At 38.1% G+C, this 23,670-nt stretch overlaps 1 long non-coding RNA gene across 1 annotated transcript in view; it reads right to left on the bottom strand.

Annotated features, from left to right (window-relative positions):
• LOC126253507 (uncharacterized) overlaps positions 1-20,806 on the bottom strand; it is a 28,282-nt gene extending 7,476 nt beyond the window's left edge. The window contains exon 1 of the long non-coding RNA XR_007545985.1: positions 20,727-20,806. This is a non-coding gene — a long non-coding RNA (uncharacterized LOC126253507). The remainder of the gene's footprint in view (positions 1-20,726) is intronic.
• Positions 20,807-23,670: the final 2,864 nt, after the last annotated feature.

The raw sequence follows: 23,670 nt of genomic DNA, 5'->3' as shown, positions 1-23,670 counted from the left end.
GAGATGTTCTACAAGCCTTTATAAGAAATCTGAATTAGCCAGCACCTTTTGGCACACCAGAGGGACATGGTGTCACAATTGGTACCCTTAACTGCATAGTGTTGCATTTCTGCAACACGGATTGTTAAAATGTATGATATGATAATGCAGTACCTTTGTTTTTCAGAAATACGACGCAACGTTCATTTCGACATGCACGCATTTCCATATTTGTGATCAAGTTCTGCACTACAATATCGAATTTATCCGCCGACAATTGGCAAGCAACTTTCATTTAAAATGTCTCACCTGTACAGGAATATACATAATGAATGTGTCAGAGCAGATCGTAGACACGTGACTGACCACACATGGAAGTTTGGGTCTGGCCCCAGAACACGCTGAAATAGCCAAATGGTAAGACTACCATTCGCAGTAAGGGGGATATCCGAGTTCCAATCCCAATCTGGCAATAATTTTCATTGTCGTCATTCCATTATGCAACTGATAGTCGTCCGCATTCGCAACTGTGAATACAATTCTTTTAGCATTGTTTTGTGCTCCTTTGATGGGATTTACTGAACTAACCCAAGTTCCACAGATGCTATGACATTCTTAGAGAATTTCTAGGGAAGACAGCTGAAGCCATAGGAACCAATAAAAAGACATGGAAATCGGACTACGTCTATAAAAGGCTTGAAGAAAATATATACCCGCTGCCTCAATACTATGAATTATTTTATTTGACTACCAGTTTTGGTGCCTCTTTGGCATCATCTTGAAGCACCTGTATAAATCGACAAAATCAAGCTTACAATGAACAGCAAATATGATATGCCACATCAGTCATCATTATTTAGAATAAATTGACCATACGTATGCATTCGTCAAAAATATAAGAAGAGACATCAAAGACATCAAGATGGTATACAAAAATGCATCACATGCATAACAATAAAGTGCTAACATAATTTACAAAATAAAGTAAAAGTTCTCATGTTGTAGTAACTAGGAACGTTTTCATTGAAACTATCGTGATACGGAAACAGTTACCTTTTTAGCATCATGACTTACTTTTAACTAATTTATTTATGTAGTATAGTTGTCTGAGGACAATAAGTTCTACTCCCCATTGACTGGTATTTCTTCAAGTTTTGTTTAGCTTCTCAATGGAATTTATGGGTCAGGTGTGCCGCCTGTGTGTTACTTCAGTTCATATTTTAGTAATCTCTTTCAGCTTTCAACCTTTTTGTATTTCGTTATATAGTCTCATCATTAATATTTATGTAGCTTTTTCAACAGCTGACAGAAGATTATTTGCGCTCTGTCCTTTCATACTTCCCTATGGCTTGAGCTGTCTTCCCTAGATATTGACTCCTTTAGTACACTCCGTATTTCTAATTGCACACGTTTTCTATGTCGCTCGTTCTTGTCTCATCTTCCACATCTGACCAGCTTTTCTATGATTTGACAGACATTGTTTCACATCCACCTTTATTTGTATTACATAGCGTCTCTTCGTCCTTTATTCCTATACACATTTTACTGAGGCTCTGTTATCACATATTTAAGATATCATTTTTCTCCATAAAATAATTTATTCTATGCTATTACAGTTTATAACGATTAACAAGATTTTTTTACAACAATACTTTTCATTTTACATTACATAGTAATGGCTACTGAAAGAGTTGAACGGACTCAGATTTCACTTCCTCTATGCTTCTACTCCAGAAAATGTAACTTGAAAGTTTACTTTGTTGATGACTTCCGGGGTTACATTTTCTTGTGTTAAATATCGTATGTTATTATTGGTCGGTATGTCTGCCCCTGGTAGCTGAGTGGTCAACGCGAAAGAATGTCAATCCTAATTGCCAGTGTTCGATTCCCAGCTTGGTCAGAGATTTTCCCCGCTCAGGGACTCGGTGTTGTGTTGGCCTCATCATTATCATTTCATCCTAATCGACGTGCAATTCGCCGAAGTAGCGTCAAATCGAAAGACCTGCACCCAGCGAACAGTCTACACGATTGGAGGCCCTAATCACATGACATTTATTTATTTATTTAATGGTCGATATGTTGGGCGTGTAATATGACACGTGCATCACAGCTACACACTACAAAATATTACTATTTTGATCTTAGGCCTTTACTTTGATCTGAATGCAGGGTTCCGGTTTTCTAGCCTTTTAACGTTTTTCGCAGTTCTTCACAATTAATTTACACTTTTGGGGTTAGATTATCTTATTCCTTTATCAAGTTTATGCGTCAATTATGTCGCTTCCTTATTTTTCAATATCCATGAACTGTGGCAGATTGTCTACCTTCAGGACGTTTCTTTCAGTATGAACACTACATGTGATACCATTGTTTGTACTACTGACTCGGCATATTTTTTTAATAAAGCATTTTGTAATTACTATGATACGAGAAGTTTTACTTTATTTCGTATATTACATTAGCATTGTATTGTAAGCCGGTTTTATAATATCATGAATGGCTGTACGTCAAAAATTTCTCTGACAAGTGCTTGTGTGCCAAGAATTTTAGTTTACCATCTTGATATCTTTGATATCTCTTCTTATATATATTACTAATGTGTGTATGGCTAATTCAATTCAAATAAGGACAATTCACGTTGCTTATTTTTTGTCTGTTGTAAGCTTGATTTTGTTGATTTATACAGGAGCCTGAGGACTGTCAAATAAAATAATTCATAAAATTACGGCTGTTGGTATTTATCTTCTTCAAATTCTTGGAGTGTCTCTAATGTAAGGTAAGCAGTAGCTCGCTGCACTGCGGACTTCTGGCAGCCTTTTTGAATGAGTGCAGAGGAAGCAATTGAGTCTGCAGCTTTTTTAAATTTCACTCTATATGATTATTATTAAGAGCTAGTTTAGGAAGCAGGAGAAAATCACACTAACGAAAGGAAGTATGTAGAATCAATTCAACAAGAAAAGCTGTAAAAATCACTGAACTTCTGACTTACCTGACAGTTTGTGTATGTTGTACATGTGCAACATTACATGAATATTGTCTCGTAATAAAGGTGAGGTTATTTTGCCTGGTCACGACGTCTGCATAAAAATTCTCATTCAGTGCTTTGTTTTATATGTTGGATGTTATTTTGTAGAGTGGTTCACTTACTATAGTAGTTAATTACTATTATTTAAATTGAGTTTTAGGTTATCGATCGATTATTCAATCACAGTGATTTGCTGTAGGAAGACGCAGCAGAGGGACTGTAAGATTACTATTAGATTTTTTCTGGGTGTGATGATGAGCGCAGTGTTATTGACACAAACAACAATAAGGATCGTACAGTAAATCCAAATGAATTAAATAGTTGTAGAAGTTCTTAAAAAGATTTTTCAGCTGAATATAAGACAGAAAGTCTTGTAACAGCAAATTTTTCTGCAAGTAACTTACAAATGGCTGAGAATGGAGATGTTCCTTGTTAAATTATGCCACTAACAGCTCACCATATCGTCGAAACCATAGGCTGTATCACAAACAATCTTACAAGGATGGTAAACCAAAACTGCGACAAAGAAAGTAAAAAACAAACAGCATACCTGGAAAAGAAAGATCTAGTCCCTCACTGATGATCAAAAGATATTCAAAGAAAACTTTAATTACTCTGGTGAAACGGAACGATATCAGGTTGTTTTAATATTTGCATGATCTTTGCGGGCTTTCGAGAAAACAAATGTAATTATTGTGGTGTGTGTGTAGACCTCACCTATGTACACTCCGAGTTGAAATATTGAAAAAAAAGTCTTGTTTCGTTGTCTAGGGGCTGTGATACGTAGTTGCCACATTACAAGCCAAATACTGCTGAGTCTACAGTATACAATATGAATAGACACCCTGGTGCAACACTCTTCTGCTGCAGTGGACATCTGCAGCTCATCTAATGCATAAGACCATGTGTGTATAAAAGGAGATTACAGTCAGTGGCACTGGAGAATTGCAGCCATTCCACATATCTCTTCCGCCCCACTGAAAGAATTGACCATCCTAAAGGGATCTCATGTCGTACTACATCACACAGACAGCTGAACTAATGGAAGTAGCCCGCAATCTGTAATTGATATTAGCTACAGCAAATGGTCCCAGGGCCACTTGACATGAAATGTGAAATCCATTTGGCCACTCATTGCCATTCTCCTCACAACCAAAAAGTGGAAGGCTCTGAGTTCTAAAAGTTTCCAGTAGTGTTGTGTCTACAATTCGCGATTTTTTGTTTTGTTTTACGAGAAAGCGTCAAATGTTAATAATAATATCAGTGTAGAAAGTAACTGCACATGTATCATCGTTACTTGCATTACATCAAAACAAGTTTATCGAAATTAAGCAAACTATACCCCCTCAGCAACGTACGTAGTAGCTAGCAGGAACTTAACATGCAATGATAGCATTGGTATACCTGATGATTAACATAGTCGTTCAATACTTTAGAGTTTTATTCTGTAAGAAACTGTATTCCTTTTCCTCTCTCTTCCACTAGTGATCAGATCCTTGGTAGACTGCTGTGTATGTCTCTGGTATCAAGAAACAGCGTAAATCCCTCTAAGCAGTTTTTCCAACAATGGCATTCTGGCATATGTACATTGTTTACAGACCCAAATGTAATTCTCGAAACAATAGACTACTTCTTCAACATGTCAAGTGTTATTGGAAATTTCTCGAGACTTTTCTGCAGAGAATGTGGTCCATTCATCTTTCAGTACCCCTAGTTCTGTACCTTTACGTTTAGAGCTTTGAGTCAGTGGTTTGACAATGATGAATGCGATAGGTGTCTTTTTTTCCACAAGTGTAATTTAGATACTTGACATGAGATTTCGTATAAGTATATTGTTTGGTTGCATGGCTGCATCACATCAACAGGAGGAGGAATTGGAATTCACACAGGAGAATATTTAGACCGAAATAAAGCAGAGTAAAGAAATTTATTTCGTAAGTTTGGCCGAAATGTGTCTGAGGAATGAAACAAATGAACTGTAGCCAAGATCAGACGTGGTCCTTAGCAACTTCCACAGAGTCAGCCTGCTCAGCCGTAGAGGTATCCATAGTAGCCCGGGTAGTAGTACTGCTCGCTTGGACGCAGTGCCTCACGAGCAGCGCCTTCCTGGGGTCGTGGCAGAGGGTAAGGGATGGCCAGAGCAGCGCCCACCAGCGCCAGCACCACCAGTAGCAGCACCTGCAAACACACAACAGGGGTAACATCGCTGGTCAGAGAGTAACAGGTGAAGCCAGCACTACCAACACTAGCAGCTTCTGTGCAAAGGAGACTGACATCTCTGCTCAGAGAGTTACAGATACAGCCGGCCAGGCGATACTCGCATTTCAACAGACTCGGGATTTCCCACCTGCTGCACCATTCCATACAGTAGCGGGCTTATTCGAACAACCACATGCTATTTGACGGGCATGGTACAAGTGCAAGGGAAATGCTAGTAACTACCAACTACCCACAGCAATAGCTACCGCTCACTTAAAATTTGACCATTTCTTGAAACACAGCAGGAAACGGCATTAAATCCTATCACTGCCCACACTCCTAATGTGTTTCAATAAGTTTAGGAGTTCTCATACAAAACTGGTATGTATGGATATATACACATTTAGCTTGATATTTAAACTAATATAACAAAGACAAAAATGTCCCCCAAAAATACTATGTGACTGAATACAGTATAATATTTTATTTGTTTATAAGAGGCGTTAATGATTTGTCAAGTAAGTGGACAAAGAGCAGTTCAGTCCCTGTTCACACATTACCGTAACTGATAAAAGTTGCTAGATTTTAATCAGTTTGACAACACTACAGCAACATTCAGATTAAACAAACAAAAAAATTTATCAAGAAATAAATTCTGATCAAACGACACGTATCGTAATATGGTAACTGTAATTTTTGTCGCGAGAATGAACTACAACAGCAAGACCTGTTTTGGAGATTGTACTATCAGACGTTTCCAGATCGTGGGACGAGCGAAAGCTCCAGAATTAGACACAACCATAATTGCAATCTTTGTATAGTTACCAGTTGCTTTTGTTATGCATGTTTCAATCCGTGTTTTATTATCACAGTTCACAGTGAATTAAAAACGTGAGAAAGTTGTTGTGATAGTACCAACGAAAATCGCTAAATCGAACAGAACCAGAAATTTCTCAGATTGTGAGGCAAACTGTTCAAACAGCTCAAGTCGATTTCAATCGCAGTACTAGAGACAGAGGCAGCGAAACTGAACCACATCAGCAGCATCTGCGACACCAAATAGAGTACCTTCTCTGGTGATAAGGCCATATAGCGGAAGTTAAGTGTAGAGGAAGGTGCCAACTGAAATCAATACAGAGTGGCTAGTCGTCCAACATTAATTAATACAATATGGTGTGAAAGTAAAACTATGAAAGGCAGAAATAATAGGAGTAGCGTAAGTGAGATTACTAATAAACTTCAAAATTGAAGACATTATAGTAGATGGAGTGAAGAATATTTATTACTTTGGAACCAAAAGAATGATGTAAGAAGCAAAGTAGCACAGGCAAATGAGGCAATGCTCTCTAAAAGAAGTCTTCTTCCATCAAACATAGGCCTTAATTTGAGAACTAAGTTTCTGAGAATGTTCGTCTAGATCAGACTACTGCGTGGAAGAGAATAATAGTCTGTGGGAAAACGCAAAAAGAAGAGGATCGATGTGTCTCAGATGTGATGTTACAGAAGGATGCTCAAAAGGATCGATGCGTCTGAGATGTGATGTTACAGAAGCATGCTAAAAAGACATATATAAAAAGAGGAAGTCAATGACCGTGTAGACTTACAAAGCAATATGTGGAAAACTAATTAGACAAGGGGACAGGGGTTGTGTTGAGACATCAGGGAATAACTTTCACGGTATCAGAGGAAGCTGTAGAGAGTGAAAATGAAAACAGTAAGGGAAGACAGTGGACGGTATACGTGACAAATACTAGAGGACGTTGGGTCTAAGTGCTAATCTGAGTTGAAAGTTTGGCGCAGAGGAGGAAGTGGTGGGCGAAGCCAAATTAGTCATAAGATATATGGCCAAAAGAAGAAATATAGCTTCAAAAACAGACTCTGTAAAGACTACTCGATAGTAATGTCTTCATTCGATAGAAAATTTAATACTGGGTGAATACCAGTTGAAAAACCCAAGATTGCGGGATAGGAGTCAGTTTCAGAAAATATAGCGACATTACTGGTGCATACAACACTTGTGACATTCAATATCACTCTGATATTTTGGTTTCGCGCCTATGGTTACGAAAAATTTATGTGCTTGAATAGAAGAGCTGTGTTAATAAAAGATCCACGACAGGCCAGTGCCAGCAGAGATGAACAAAAGTCATGGCAACGGATAGGACGATCTATAACAAACGAAAGGAGATAATTTCTGTGAACTGGTGTGAAAAAGTAGGTGATGTAATTGCTAGAAATCAGCCATTCATGTTATCGTTTACAGTACCAATCATATGAATTTGAATGGTGAACAGTTGTAATTTCAGCTTTTCGCTGCTAGTAATGTAACAATTTCTATATTGTCTTTGGCATACCTTGTATGTGCACAATGTACCAGAATGAAATTTATCTTTGAATATAGCGTTTTCCACGTCATGTAGTCCTAAAATTCGCAGCCATTCCACAAAGTGATTTTGTATCAGTTTAAGGACCACTTAAGTATACGCTTTTCGCTACAATACAAGGTCACAATTATTGGATTATCCGTCGTACCGAGGTGGAGCAGCGGCTCAAGCACTTGGCCTGAGAGAATCTGCATTTTAGTTCTCCATCCCGTACATCCATATTTGTGTTTTCGTACATCAATTATTTCAAAAGCTGGAATAGTTCCTTTGGAAAGGACGCAGCCCATTTCATCATTTGAATTCGTTCTGCCGAACCCGTGTTCGTTTTCAAAGATATCTTCATCGACGTGACGTTAAACCCTTGTTCCTTGTGTTAGTATTTATTGTCACTGTTTATTCATCAGAGATTGGTATATTGTTGAGATATGAGTACTATTTCCCCCTGGAAGTACGCTTCAGACCTCTAAGGGCGTTCAGAGACCGGCTAACAGTGCTTGTTTCTGAATATTTAGCAGAACGCCTTTCGTAGAGAACCGAGGAGGAAATTTGGGTCATTCTGTTCCATACACATGCTTGTAATGGACGTTCAAACGAGGGGCTGTGCGATTAGTAAGTAAGTAAGTAATGCTCTTTCGTAAATGTCTTTTATTAAAAGTCTGATTTAATAGTACCTTAAATGTTGCACTTTAGTTTCCTCTTCTTCTATTCAAACTCTTTGTTTCTTATTGTGGCAATCACTGCTTTAAAGCCAGCTGTAACTGATCACAGGCGATACAAAAAAAGCAGATCAGGAAAATCTTGTAGTACAGCCGTAATTCTTCGGTGATTATAAAGACACAGCACTGTGTAACTGTTTGCTAGCGCAATTATTCCGGACATTATTAACAGTTAGGCTTGACCTGCCGGCACTGCATTCGTAATTGTATTAGCACCAGAACAAGGCGGGATTTTCGACACATTCCACGATGTCCGAAATAACAGTAGTAGTCTTGAGCTCTGTTTCGCTTCCGACGTCAAAGTCGAGACAATCCATTTAGTGTAAAGTTTGGAAGGTAGGTGACGATGTACTGGCAGAAGCAAAGCTGTGAGGACGGAGTGTGATTAGTGCTTGGGTAGCTCAGTTGGTTGGAGAAGACGTGACTCAACATGTTACCAGCGGGGCGCAGAAGGCCTCTGATCAATTACACAACAAAACTAAACAAAATAAAATAAAAATAAAAATAAAAATAAAATTCAGAAAAAGTAAGATTTTGTTTTGCTTGTAAGGATAGCCCTAACCTTGCTTTCCCATATTTCCCCTGGTATATAGGCAGCTCTCTGGGGTAGGTTTAGTCAGGAGCCAACGCCTGAAGTGGACCAGATTTTTTCGTTATAGGATGAAAGTGGCGGTGGCACTTAGGTTTTTCCATTAGTTCCATTTTATTAAGGGGCTTTCTAAAAATTACAGAAATAAAAGGTTGGTAGAGCACTTGCCCTCGAAAGGAAAAGGTCCCGAGTTCGAGTCCCGGTCCGGCACACAGTTTTAATCTGCCAGGAAGTTTCACATCAGCGCACACTCCGCTACAGAGTGAAAATCACATTCTGAATCCATTTAATGTTTCACGGTTTGTACTAACTATTTCAGTCGATGCTGGGATGATTCACTCAACCCACGGACGTTTATTTCTTATATCCTTTCAGAATCCAAGTGGATGCTGAAGTTATACTCGTCTAGCAATCAACGGAAATTTTAATAAATCTCAGTCCTGCTGGTTTTCAAAACCAACACAACGACTGTGATTCATTAGTTGGCACTGTTTCTGTTGCTGAGGCCGTCTATGCAATATACTGAAAGAAACTGAAATTGAATAGAAACGCAATTTGCTTCATATCTTGCACAACGTATTTGTAGTAAGACTGGAAAAGGACGGTACATGAGTAAAGAACCACAGCTGACCTGTTATACTGTTTAGATAGGTCACCGACAGTAACAAGATTCTTTAACAGAAACTGTCACTTCTTATTTCAGCTAAGAAAATTATCTAGTGTAGACCAATGATAAAAGGCAAAGTGTAGAAACGATGACTCTTACCATAGAGACATACGTGGAGTGTGGCTATTTGCAAAAGAGAAAGCAGTCGCTCATTACTATGAGAGAATCATAATTTTCAAGGATATGCAGGCTACAATATAGGAGTGTTAATACCGAATTGAAATGCTGCTTTACAAAGTAGTAGACTATACATTACGTGTCAGTGCCGATTTCCATATGCTTGTCAGACTGTCGAACTGTACTATTACGCAACGACCACAAGACAACATAAAATTTATCTAGCTCCATTTGTGGGTGAACTGAACAGGTAATATAGGGAATCAGGAAGTACTAGAAGTGTAGGAAAACAGTCTATGTGTGTACAACTCATATCAATGACCGGAAAAGTAAGTGGAGCATATCCTGCGATGTCCAGAAAAAGTTAAATAACTATGCAGTGAAAGGAGCATCAGAAGACAGAAAAATATTCTAAAATATGACACGGGATTATCAATGATGCTGAATACCATGTATTTGCAGAGACAAGATTTGTAGCAATTTATGATGAGATCGAACACTATATCATATCAGTCCAAAGAAGGAATGGGGTTTTAAAAAATATCTTATCAATAACGTACAAAACGGAGACCACAAAATATTGTGGCAACTCAAGAAAAAACATTAACATTTTACAGACAATTGTACTCTCCAGTAGTGTCATTATATTTTAAAGACGATGTCGAAACAGAAAGGAATTAGTGATAGTTTACATCTGCCTTTTGTACAACAGAAACTATATCTCTTTACAAATACTTATCATAAAGAGATTCCTTCACCAGGCATGACTTCCGTCACTATGGAAACAACGCTTTGCAGTAAGTCGAAGATTACCGTGCAAAGGCCTATTTTGGCGTACTTACAATGGTCTTCATAATGGTTGCTCGCAGTTGCTCTAACTGGAACTGATGCTTTATTCCACTTGACGTCTGTTTTTATAGCTTACTGGATGGGGGCTGCGGTGCAGACGTCAACTTCTACGCTAGCTGTGGTAGGTGCTAGGTAGGGTTGGTTTGGGAGGGGATGGGGAGGAGCGATTGTCTTGCATAACCCTCAAGGCCTTGTCAGCAAGTCCTAGCGTAAAAACCTTGTCCTCGCGTGCCCTGCAGGTATGCTGTGGCAGCCTCTCCCAGGAGCAGCTATCTCTAAGGTACTCGTCATGTACAAGGCGTCACTGAACGAAGTATTTAGGTCTGGGTCGGGTACGACACTAACATGACTCTATCTGAGGAGTAACAGCGTTTTTCCCAGTCTGAAATTTCAGCTCTTAAGAAAAGTATGAGTTGATATGAACAACTTCTAACATAATGGGACACGCGGAGGGTCGCATGATGCAAACTGGGGAATCGCACCGTCTATTCATGCAGGAAAAACTCAGATAAGTTTGAGAAAGTAAAAGATTCGATTTTCGCGATTTTATATGCAACTACTACAAATACCTCCCTAATTGGGCGAATATTTCATCCGCACGAACACGTATCTACATCTGCATCTACACGAGAACTCCGCAATTCACAATTAAGTGTCTGGCAGGGGGGGGGGGGGGGTCATCGAACCACCTTCAAGCTATTTCACTACCATTCTGCTATCGTACAGCATCTGGGGAAAACGACCACTTACGTCTTTCCGGGCCAGCTCTGGTTTCTCTTGTTTTATGACGATGATCATTTCTCCCCATCACATTCTTAGGAGAAAGTTGGTAACTGAAATTTCATGAGAAGGTCTTACCGCAACGAAAAAGGTCTTTGTTTCAATGATTGCCACCTCAGTTGACGTATCATATCCGTGACATTCTCTTCTCTATTTCGTGAAAATACACATCAATATTCCGTTGTTTATACTTCTTCCATGTCCTCCTCTAGTGCTATACGACACGGATCTGACGCTGCCAAGCAGTAAGGAAGCAGATGGCGAACAAGCGTAGCGTAAGAAGTCTCTTTTAGTAAACCTGCTGCATTTTCCAAGTGTTTTGCCAGTATACTGCAACTTTTGGTTTACGCTCCCCACAACATTATCTATGTGGTCATTCCAGTTTAAAATTTTCCTAATTGTAATCCCTAAGTATTTAGTTGAAATCACAGCCTTTACATTTGGCGATTATCGAGTAAAAGAAATTTAACGAATTCATGTGGATGACTTCACACTGTCAATCATTTAGAGTGAACTGCCATTTTTCCCACCATACATATATCGTGTCTAAATCATTTTGCAGTTCGTTTTGATCATCTGCGACTTTACAAGACGGTAAGCGACAGCATTATCTGCAAACAGCTGCTCAGATTGTCTCCTAAGTCATTGACATTGATTGTGAATAGAAGGAGACCTGTAACACTTCCTCGTATATGCTGTGGTGGAGAACCTATCAACTAGGCTCATTTGAAGAACTTAGTAAATGAATCAAATTAAAAGTGAGGCGCACTGGAATGGGGCCCTGAACCTTCTCTTTTGTGGGAAATGATACAATCGGTTCAACTATTTGTGCACTACTCATGACTCTATAAAGCTCTACCGGTGGGCTCAGAGCCGTACCTGGGTAGCTCAGCCGAAAAGAGCCCTTCAGACGAAAGATAAATATCTTGATTTAACTCCAGTTGCAGCACATATCTCCAATCTGTCAATGACTATCACAACACCGCCAACTCCGTTGCAGAACGAATAGAACCATTCTTGAATAATAAAATTATTTATCTTACATTTCCCAATTCAATAATGTACGACAGTATTGTGTATAAAATATATTAAACATTGTATCACAAGGTTTCTAAAACATTGACAGCAAAATTATCTCAGTATGAGTACTAATGGGATAAATCATTTTTGATTTATACAAAATATATTACTTCTACTCATATCGGTCATTTTTAACAAAAGGTTAAAAATTTAGTTTTGGTTGTGTATTACATGTGATGCCCCAAACAAAATTTAACATCACTAGATTCGATACTATAAATGTAAAAAACAGGAACCAAAAAATAAAATTTGTGTGGATTTAGTCCTACCCTAATTCTGCATTTAACTCGTGGCTACCACTAGCAACATTCAAAACGAACTTTGGCGAACAATGCTTCGTTAAAATTTAATTAAAACAGAGTAATAACCTTGTGGGGTGCCGAGTCTCAACTAAGCAAATTGTCCCCCCGTTTCAGCAGTTAATAATGGTAAATTTATCATTTATTGTAGGAAATGCTAAGAAGAAAGTTGTTCTCATATAATCACGTGATCACATTTATAATCACGTAGGCATGAAATTTTGTTTTATGTTTATGACTGTATGAGGGCGTCTCTTCTTGCCTATTTGAGCTGTACAGGATTACTCATAAGTACCACTGGAGTTTCAAAAGACGACCGTGTGATACCTACATGATACACAGAAAACAAACACATATCAGTGGCAGGAACATTTCTTCAATTTCTTGTCTCATGTTGCAGGTGCTCAGTATAGGAACCATTTGTCACGCGGCAACCGCCAACGTGAGCTTGCGAAACAACAACAGTCCTCTTTGAAAATCTGTTCGTTTGGTTGTTTATCTGTAGGTGCGAACTAATTCGATGCGACAAGACGGAACGGATTATTTGCATACGGGTTCTGACATGCACACCCCCTATTGTAACTACGGCACTACATGTATTACCAATCGAAAGTCGGAGAGACGCTCTATTCACTGACAATGTTTGTTTTCTGTGTACCTCGTAGCTTTCGCGAATTAATCTTCTGAAACCCCATAGATACTTATGAATAACCCTGTCTCTGATAGATACGTTCTTTTCACCTCTATTGTTTGTTTCTTGTAGTGAATTACGTCCATAGGTCCATGACTGTGATTTATGCATGGACTGCATCACTTAGCAGAAAATTTTCTGACATGTACAGTATTTTACAAGCAATTACCCAATAATTTATTCTTTACCTTTACCTATGTTATTACATAATCTTCTATTCGGTAATACGTATGGGCAGAGAAATGAAATATCACTGCAATGTCTCATGCTACTTCCAGTTTTTAAAATCATTGCTCTTTGAACAACTTTCTGCACAAATTTTGTAAGTACTTCACTTCCTTTCTTTCAAAGGGATTTCTTAAAGCATTAACGAAGTAAAAATGATCATTTTTCTTTTATGGTGTTCTAATAAGAGTATAACATTAATTTTACGATTTAGAAATATAGAGTTTTATCATATATTAGACCAATTTCTATATGACATGTTCTACAAGTCCTTTATAAGAAATCTGAACTACCCAGGAACTTTTTGCACGCCAGAGGGACATAGTGCTACAATTGCAAACCCTTAACTGCATAGTGTTGCTTTTCTGCAACATGGATTGATAAAATGTTTGATACGATATTGACGTACTATTGAAGTTCAGAAATACGATGCGACGTTCCGTTGGACATGCCCGCATTTTCGTATTTCTGAACAACTTCTACACTACAATATCGAATTTATCCGCCACCAATTAGCAAGCAACGTTCAATTAAAATGTCTCACCTGTACAGGAATATACATAATGAATGTGTGAGAGCAGATTGTAGACACGTCATTGATCACATATGGAAGTTTGGGTCTGGCCCCAGAACACGCTGAGATAGCCTAATAGTAAGACGGCCACTCGCAGTAAGGGGGATATCCGAGAGCGAATTCCGATCCGGAAATAATTTGCACTGTCGTCATTCCATTATGCAACTAATTGTCATCCGCATTTGCAACTGTGAATACAATTTTTGCAGCATTGTTTTGTGCTCCTATGATGGGATTTACTGAAATAACCCAAGTTTCACAGATGCTATGACGTTCATAGAGAATTTCTAGAGAAGACATTTGAAGCCATAGTAACCAATGAAAAGACATGGACTACGTATGTCAAAGGCTTGAAGAAGACATATACCCGCCGGCGTAAAATTATGAATTATTTTATTTGACTACCAGTGTCGGTGCCTCTTTGGCATCATCTTGAAGCACCTATTTAAATCGACAAAATCAAGCTTACAATGAACAACAAATTTGATATGCCACATTAGTCGTCGTTATTTAGAATAAATTGATCATACGTATGCATTCGTCAAAAATGTAAGAAGAGACATCAAAGACATCAAGATGGTATACAAAAATGCATCACATGCGAACACTAGTCACAGAATTGTCATGTACCTTGAACCGCATTAATAAAAATCGATTACAATACAGTGCTAACATAATTTACGAACTAAAGTAAAAGTTCTCACATTGTAGTAACTAGGAAAGTTTTCATTGGAACTATCGTGATATGGTAACAATTACCTTTTTAGCACCGTGCCTTACTTTTAACCAATTTATTTACGTAGTGTAGCTTCTCAATGGAATTTAGGGTTCAGGTGAGTCGTTTGTGTTTCGTTATATAGTCTCATCTTTAATATTTATGTAGCTTCTTGAACAGCTGACAGGAGATTGTTTGCGCTCTGCCCGTTTATAGGTAACTATGGCTTGAGCTGTCTTCCCTAGATATTGACTCCTTTAGCACACTCCGTATTTGTAATTGCACACGTTTTCTATGTGCTCGTTCTTGTCTCATCTCCCACATCATTTTTGGATTTTCTATGATCTGACAGATATTGTTGCACATCCTCTCTTATTTGTATTATATCGCCTCTCTTCGTCCTTTATTCGTATACTCATTTTACTGAGTCTCTGTTATCATGTATTTAAGATATCATTTTTCTTAATAAAATAATTTATTCTATGCTATTACAGTTTATAACGATTAACAAGATTTTTTTTACAACAATACTTTTCATACTACATTACACAGTAATGCCCACTGAAAGAGTTGCCCGAGTTCAGATTTCACTTCCTCTATGCTTCTACTCCAGAAAATGTAGCTTGAAAGTTTACTTTGTTGATGACTTCCGGGGTTACATTTTCTTGTGTTAAATATCTTATGTTATTGTTGGTCGGTATGTCTGCCCCTGGTAGCTGAGTGGTCAACGCGAAAGAATGTCAATCCTAGTGGCCCGTGTTCGATTCGCAGCTGGGTTGGAGATTTTCCCCGCTCAGGGGCTGGGTGTTGTGTTGTCCTCATCATTATCATTTCATCCTAATCGACGTGCAAGTCGCCAAAGTGGCGTCAAATCGAAACACCTGCACCCAGCGAACAGTCTACACGATGGGAGGCCCTAATCACATGACATTTATTTATTTATTTAATGGTCGATGTGTTGGACGTGTAATATGACACGTGCATCACAGCTACACACTACAAAAAATCACTATTTCGATTTTAGGCCTTTACTTTGATCTGAATGCAGGGTTCTAGTTTTCTAGTCTTTTTAACGCTTTTCGCAGTTCTTCACAATTAATTTACACTGTTGGGGTTAGATTATCTTATTCCTTTATCAAGTTTATGTGTCAATTATGTCGCTTTCTTATTTTTCAATATTCATGAACTGTGGAAGATTGTCTGCCTTTAGGACATTTCTTTCAGTACGAACACTACATGTGATACCATTGATGTACTACTGAATCGGCATATTTTTTCAATAAAGGCTTTTGTAATTACTATGATATGAAAAGTTTTATTTTATTTCGTATATTACATTAGCATTGTATTGTAAGCCGGTTTTATTAATATGATGAATGGCTGTACGTCAAAAATTTCTCGGACAAGTGTTTGTGTGCCAAGCATTTTATTTTACCATCTTGATATCTTTCATATCTCTTCTTATATATATTACTAATGTGTGTGTATGGCTAATTCATTTCAAATAATGACAATTGACGTTGCTTATCAGACCTTTTGTCTATTGTAAGCTTGATTTTGTTGATTTATACAGGAACCTGAAGACTGTCAAATAAAATAATTCATAAAATTAAGGCTGTCGGTATTTATTTTCTTCAAGTTTTTGGATTGTCTGTAATGTAAGGTAAGCAGTAGCTTGCTGCACTGCGGACTTCTGGCAGCCTTTTTGAATGAGTGCAGAGGAAGCAATTGAGTCGGCAGCTTTTTTAAATTTCACTTTATATGATTATTATTAAGAGCTAGTTTAAGAAGCAGGAGAAAATCACACGAACTAAAGGAAATATGTAGAATCAATTCAACAAGAAAAGCTGTAAAAATCACTGAACTTCTGACTTACCTGACAGTTTGTGTATGTTGTACATGTGCAACATAGCATGAATATTGTTTCATAGTAAAGCTGTGGTTATTTTGCCTGGTCACGACGTCTGCATTAAAATTCTCATTCGGTGCTGTGTTTTATTTGTTGGATATTATTTTATAGGTTGGTACGGTTACTATGGCAGTTAATTACTATTATTTAAATTGATTTTTAGGTTATGGATCGATTATTCAATCACAGTGATTTGCTGTAGGAAGACGCTGCAGAGGGACTGTAAGATTACTATTAGACTGATTTCTGGCTGTGATGTTGAGCGCTGTGTTATTGGCACAAACAACAATAAGGATCGTCCAATAAATCCAAATAAATTACATAGTTGTTCTATTTCTTAAAATGATTTCTCAGCTGAATATAAGACAAAGTCTTGAAACAGCAAATTTTCTGCGAGTAGCTTACAAATGGCTGAGAATGGAGATGTTCCTTGTTAAATTATGCCACTAACAGCTCACCATATCGTCGAAACCATAGGCTGTATCACAAACAATCTTACAATGCTAGTAAACCAAAACTGCGACAAAGAAATTAAAAAACAAACATTGTACCTGGAAATGAAAGATCTATTCCCTCACTGATGAGCAAAAGATATTCAAAGAAAACTTTGATTACTCTGGTGAAACAGAACGATATCAGGTTGTTTTAATATTTGCATGATCTTTGGGGGCTTTTGAGAAAAAGAAATGTAATTATTGTGGTGTGGGTGTGGTCCTCAGCTATGTACACTCCGACTCAGAGTTGAAATATTGAAAAATTATGGGTGATTTCGTTCTCTAGAGGCTGTGATACGTAGTTGCCACATTAAAAGCCAAATACTGCTGAGTCTACAGTATACAATATGAATAGACACCCTGCTGCAACACTCTTCTGGTGCAGTGGACATCTGCAGCTCAATTAATGCATGAGACCACGTGCGTATAAAAGGAGTATCCAGTGAGTGTCACTTGAGAATTGCAGCCATTCCACATACCCCTTCCGCCCCAGTGAAAGAACTCACCATCGTAATGGGATCTCATGTCGAACTACATCACACAGACAGCTGAACTGATGCAAGTAACCCGCAAACTGTGATGGATATTAGCTACAGCAAAGGGTCCCAGGGCCACTTGACGTGAACTGTGAAATCTATTTGGTCACTCATCTAAAAAGTAGAAGGCTCTGAGTTCTAAAAGTTTCCAGTAGTGTTGTATCTACAATTCGCGATTTTTTGTTTTGTTTTACGAGAAAGCGTCAAACGTTTATAAGAATATCAATGTAGAAAGTAACTGCACATGTCTCAACGTTACTTGCATTACATCAAAACAAGTTTATCGAATTTAAGCAAACTATACCCCCTCAGTAACATACGTAGTAGCTAGCAGGAACTTAACATGCAGTGATAGCATTGGTATACCTGATGATTAACATAGTCGTTCAATACTTTAGAGTTTTATTCTGTAAGAAACTGTATTCCTTTTCCTCTCTCTTCCACTAGTGATCAGATCCTTGGTAGACTGCTGTGTATGTCTCTGGTATCAAGAAACAGCGTAAATCCCTCTAAGCAGTTTTTCCAACAATGGCATTCTGGCATATGTACATTGTTTACAGACCCAAATTTAATTCTCGAAACAATAGACTACTTCTTAAGCATGTCAAGTGTTATTGGAAATTTCTTGAGAATTTTCTGCAGAGAATGTGGTCCATTCATCTTTCAATATCCCGAGTTCTGAACCTTCACGTTTAGAGCTTTGAGTCAGTGATTTGTCAACGATGAAAGGGATAGCTGTCTTTTTTTCACAAGTGTAATTTAGATACTTGACATGAGATTTCTTATAAGTAATTTGCTTGTATGCATGGCTGCATCACATCAACAGGAGGAGGAATTGGAATTCACACAGGAGAATATTAAGACCGAAATAAAGCAGAGAAAAGAAATTTATTTCTTAAGTTTTGCCAAAATGTGTCTGTGGAATGAAACGAATGAACTGCAGCCAAAATCCGACGTGGTCCTTAGCAACTTTCACAGTGTCCGCCTGCTCAGCCATAGAGGTATCCATAGTAGCCCGGGTAGTAGTACTGCTCGCTAGGACGCAGTGCCTCACGAGCAGCGCCTTCCTGGGGTCGTGGCAGAGGGAAAGGTACGGCCAGAGCAGCGCCCACCAGCGCCAGCACCACCAGTAGCAGCACCTGCAAACACACAACAGGGGTAGCATCGCTGGACAGAGAGTTACAGGGTAAGCCAGGATAACCAGCCAGGACCACCACCACTAGCAGCTTCTGTGCAAAGGAGAGGGAGAGATAGGACCAGCCAGATGATACTCGCATTTGAAGAGACACGTGATTTCGCATCTGCTGCACCATTCCAGACAGTAGCGAGCTTATTCGAACAATCACATGCCATTTGACTGGCATGGTGCAAGTGCAAGAGGCTAGTAACTTCGAACTAGCCACAGCAATAGCTATGGCTCACTTAAAATTTGACGATTTCTTGAAACTGAGGAGGAAATGGCATTAAATCCTGTTACTGCACACACTCCTATAGTGTTTGAATAAATTTACGAGTTCTCATACAATACTTGTATGTATGGATATATACACATCTAGCTTTCTTTTTAAGTAAATATATCAGACACAGACATAAATGTCCCCCAAAAATACTATGTGACTGAACACAGTATAATATTTTGTTTGTTTATAAAGGACGTTCATGATTTGTCAAGTAATTGTACAAGGAGCAGTTCAATCCCTGTTCACACATTACAGTAACTGCTAAAAGTTACTAGATTTTAATCAGTTTGACAATAGTACAGCAACATTCAGATTAAACAAACAAAAAAATTTATCAAGAAATAAATTCTGAACAAATGATATGTATCGTAATAAGGTAACTAATTTTTTTCGCGAGAATGAACTACAACAGCAAGGCCCGTTTTAGAGATTTGTACTATCAGACGTTACTTGATCATAGGACGAGCGAAAGCTCCAGAATTAGAAACAAACATAATTGCAATCTTTATATAGTTACCAGTTGCCTTTGTTATGCATGTTTCAATCCGTATTTTATTATCACAGTTCACAGTGAATTAAAAATGCTGAAAAAGTTGTTGTGATAGTACCAACGAAAATCGCTAGATCGAACAGAACCAGAGATTACCCAGATTGTGAGATAAACTGTTCAGACAGCTCATGTCGATTCAATCGCAGTACTAGAGACAGAGGCAGCGAAACTGAACCACACCAGCAGCATCTGCGTCACCAAATAGAGTTCTATCTCTAGTCATAAGGCCGTATAGCGGAAGTGAAGTGTAGGGAAAGATGGCAGTTGAAATCAATACAGAGTGGTTAGTTGTCCAGCATTAAATAATATAAAATGGAGTGAAAGTAAAGCTATGAAAGACAGAAATAGCATAAATGGAATTACTAATAAACTTCAAAATTGGAGACCATACAGTAGATGGAGTGAAGAATATTTATTACTTTGGAAGCAGAAGAATGATATAAGAAGCACAGTAGCACAGGCAAATGAGGCAATGCTCACAAAAGGAAGTCTTCTTGCATCAAACATAGACCACAATTCGAGAAATAAATTTCTGAAAATGTTCGTCTAGAGCACACTATTGCATGGAAGTGAATAATAGTCTGTGGGAAAACGCAAAAAGAAGATGATCGATGTGCCTGAGATATGATGTTGCAGAAGGATGGTAAATAGACAGATATGAAAAGAGGAAGTTAATGACCGAAGAGACTTACAAAGGAATAAGTGGAAAACTAATTAGACAAGGGGACAGGGCTTGCGTTGAGACATCAGGGAATAACTTCCACAGAAGCAGAGGAAGCTGTAGAGAATGAAAAATTAAAACAGTAAGGGGTGACCATGAATGATATAAACTTGTCAATAATAAAGGACGTAGGGTCTAAGTGCAAAGGCCTATTTTGGCGTACTTACAATGGTCTTCATGTTGGTTGCTCGCAGTTGCTCTAACTGGAACTGATGCTTTATTCCACTTGACGTCTGCTTTTATAGCTTACTGGATGGGGGCTGCAGTGCTGACGTCAACTCCTACACTAGCTGTGGTAGGTGCTAGGTAGGGTTGGTGTGGGAGGGGATGGGGAGGAGTGATGGCCTTGCATAACCCTCAAGGCCTTGTCAGCAAGTCCTAGCGTAAAAACCTTGTCCTCGCATACCCTGAGGTTATGCTGTGGCAATCTCTTCCAGCAGCAGCTGACTCCAAGGTACTCGTCATGTACAAGGCGTCACTGAACGAAGTATTTAGGTCTGGGTCGGGTATGACACTAACATGACTCTGTCTGAGGAGTTACAGCATTTTTCCCAGTCTGAAATTTCCGCTCTTAAAAAAATTATAGGTTGATATGAACCCTTGTGACATAATGGGACACGCAATGGGTCGCATGATTCAAACTATGGAATAGCGCCGTCTATTCATGCAGGAAAAACCCAGGGAAGTTTGAGAAAGTAAAAGATACAATTTTCACGATTTTATATGCAACTGCTACAAATATCTTCCTAAATGGGGAAATATTTCATCTGCACGAACACGTATCTACACCTGCATCTACATGATTACTCTGCAATTCACAATTAAGTGACTGGGATGGGTTTCATCGAACCACCTTCAAGTTATTTCGCTACCGTTCCGCTATCGAACAGCTCCCAGAGAAAACGACCACTTAAGTCCTTCCGGGCCAGCTTTCATTTGACAGATATTGTTTCAAGTCCTCTCTTATTTATATTATATAGCCTCTCTTGGTCCTTTATTCGTATACTCATTTTACTGAGGCTCTGTTCTCACGTTTTAAGAGATCAGTTTTCTTCATATGCTTCTATGCTATTACAGCTTATAATGATTAACAAGACTTTTATAACAATACTTTTCATATTACATTACATAGTGATGGCTACTGAAAGAGTGGACTGAGTTTCAGATTTCACTTCCTCAATGCTTCTACTCCAGCATACGTAGCTTGAAAGTTTACTCTGCTGATGACTTCCGGGTTTACATTTTCTTGTGTCAAATATGTTATTACTGGTCGATATGATGAACGTGAATCACACTATACACTACAAAAAAAATATTATTCCGATCTCGGGCCTTTACTTTGATCCAAATAATGCGTTCATTTCTGGTTTTCTAGTCTTCTTAATGCTTTTGACAGTCCTTTACAATTAATTTACACTGCTAGGGTTAATTTGCCTAATTCCTTTATCAAGTTTATGCTTTAATTATGTCGCTTCCTTATTTTTTCGTATTCATGAACTCACACAGATTCTTTGCCTTTAGGAGGTTTCATACAGTACGAACACTACATGTGATACCATCTTTTGTACTACATAACTCGGCATATCTTTTCAATGAAGGCTTTTCTAATTACTACGATATGAGAAGTTTTACTTTATTTCGTATATTACATTAGCATTGCATTGTTAGCCGTTTTTATTAATATGGTGAATGGCTGTACGACAAAAAATTCTCTGACAAGTGTTTGTGTGACATGCATTTTAGTTAACCATCTTGATATCTTTGATATCTCTTCTTATATATTTTACTAATGTGTGTGTATGGCTAATTCATTTCAAATAAGGACAATTGACGTTACTTATCAGATTTTTTGTCTATTGTAAGCTTGATTTTGTTGATTTATACAGGAGCCTGAAGACTTTCAAATAAAATAATTCATAAAATTACGGCTGTCGGTATTTATTTTCCTCAAATTCTTGGAGTGTCTCTAATGTAAGGTAAGCAGTAGCTCGCTGTACTGCGGACTTCTGACAGCCTCTTTGATTGAGTCCAAAGGAAGTAATCGAGTCGGCATTTTTCTTAATTTCACTTTATATGATTATCACACACAAATATGGTTATCACACAAACTAAAGGCAATATGTAGAATCAATTCAACAAGAAAAGCTGTCCAAATTATTGAACTTCTGACTAATCTGTCAGTTTGTGTATGTTTTGCATGTACAACATTGCGTGAATGTTGACTCATATTACAGGTTAGGTTATTTTGCGTGGTCATGACTTCTACATAAAAATTCTCATTCAGTGCTTTGCTTTATATGTTGGATGTTATTTTCTAGGGTGGTACAGTTACTATGGCAGTTAATTAATATTATTTAAGATTGAGTTTTAGGTTATGGATCGATTGCTCAGTCACAGTGATTTGCTAAAGGAAGACGCTGCAGAGGGACTGTAAGATTACTATTAGCTTGATTTCTGGGTGTGATGATGAGCACCGTGTTATTGACACAAACTGTAATGATGATCCTACAATAAATCCAAATTAATTAAATGGTTGTACAAGTTCTTAAAATGATTTCTCGGCTGAATCTAAAAGAGAAAGTCTTGAAACAGCAATTTTTTCTGCGAGTAGCATACATGGACATGTTCCTTGTTAAGTTATGCCACTAACAGCTCACCGCATCGTCGAAACCATAGACTGTACTCACAAAAAATCATACAAGGATGGTAAACCAAAACTGCGACATCGAAAGTAAAAAACAACAACCATTGTACCTCGAAATGAAAGATCCATTCCCTCACTGATGAGCAAAAGATATTTAAAGCAAACTTTGATTATTCTGGTGAAACGGAACGCTATCAGGTTGTTTTAACAATTGCTTGATCTTTCAGTCATAAATTCTTGTATCTTGTATAAGTTAATGCAACTGATGAAAAATACTCTGAGGAACCTTCAAATCAGAAACAGTTCAGGAATGTCGTGGTGCAATGTCTTTGTGACATAGGAAGATCTCGAGGAAAGAGGTATAGACCAAGCAATAACATTCAGCAGCAACTAGAGACGAGAAAGATAAAGTGACCCAGGGCTGTTGTCCCACGCAAGATGTTACGAAGTGAGTCTACTGACCACTT

This window comes from Schistocerca nitens, chromosome 4 (genome assembly GCF_023898315.1).
Source record: "Schistocerca nitens isolate TAMUIC-IGC-003100 chromosome 4, iqSchNite1.1, whole genome shotgun sequence".
Classification (NCBI taxonomy): domain Eukaryota; kingdom Metazoa; phylum Arthropoda; class Insecta; order Orthoptera; family Acrididae; genus Schistocerca; species Schistocerca nitens.
This window is presented reverse-complemented; position numbering and strand designations above follow the sequence as displayed.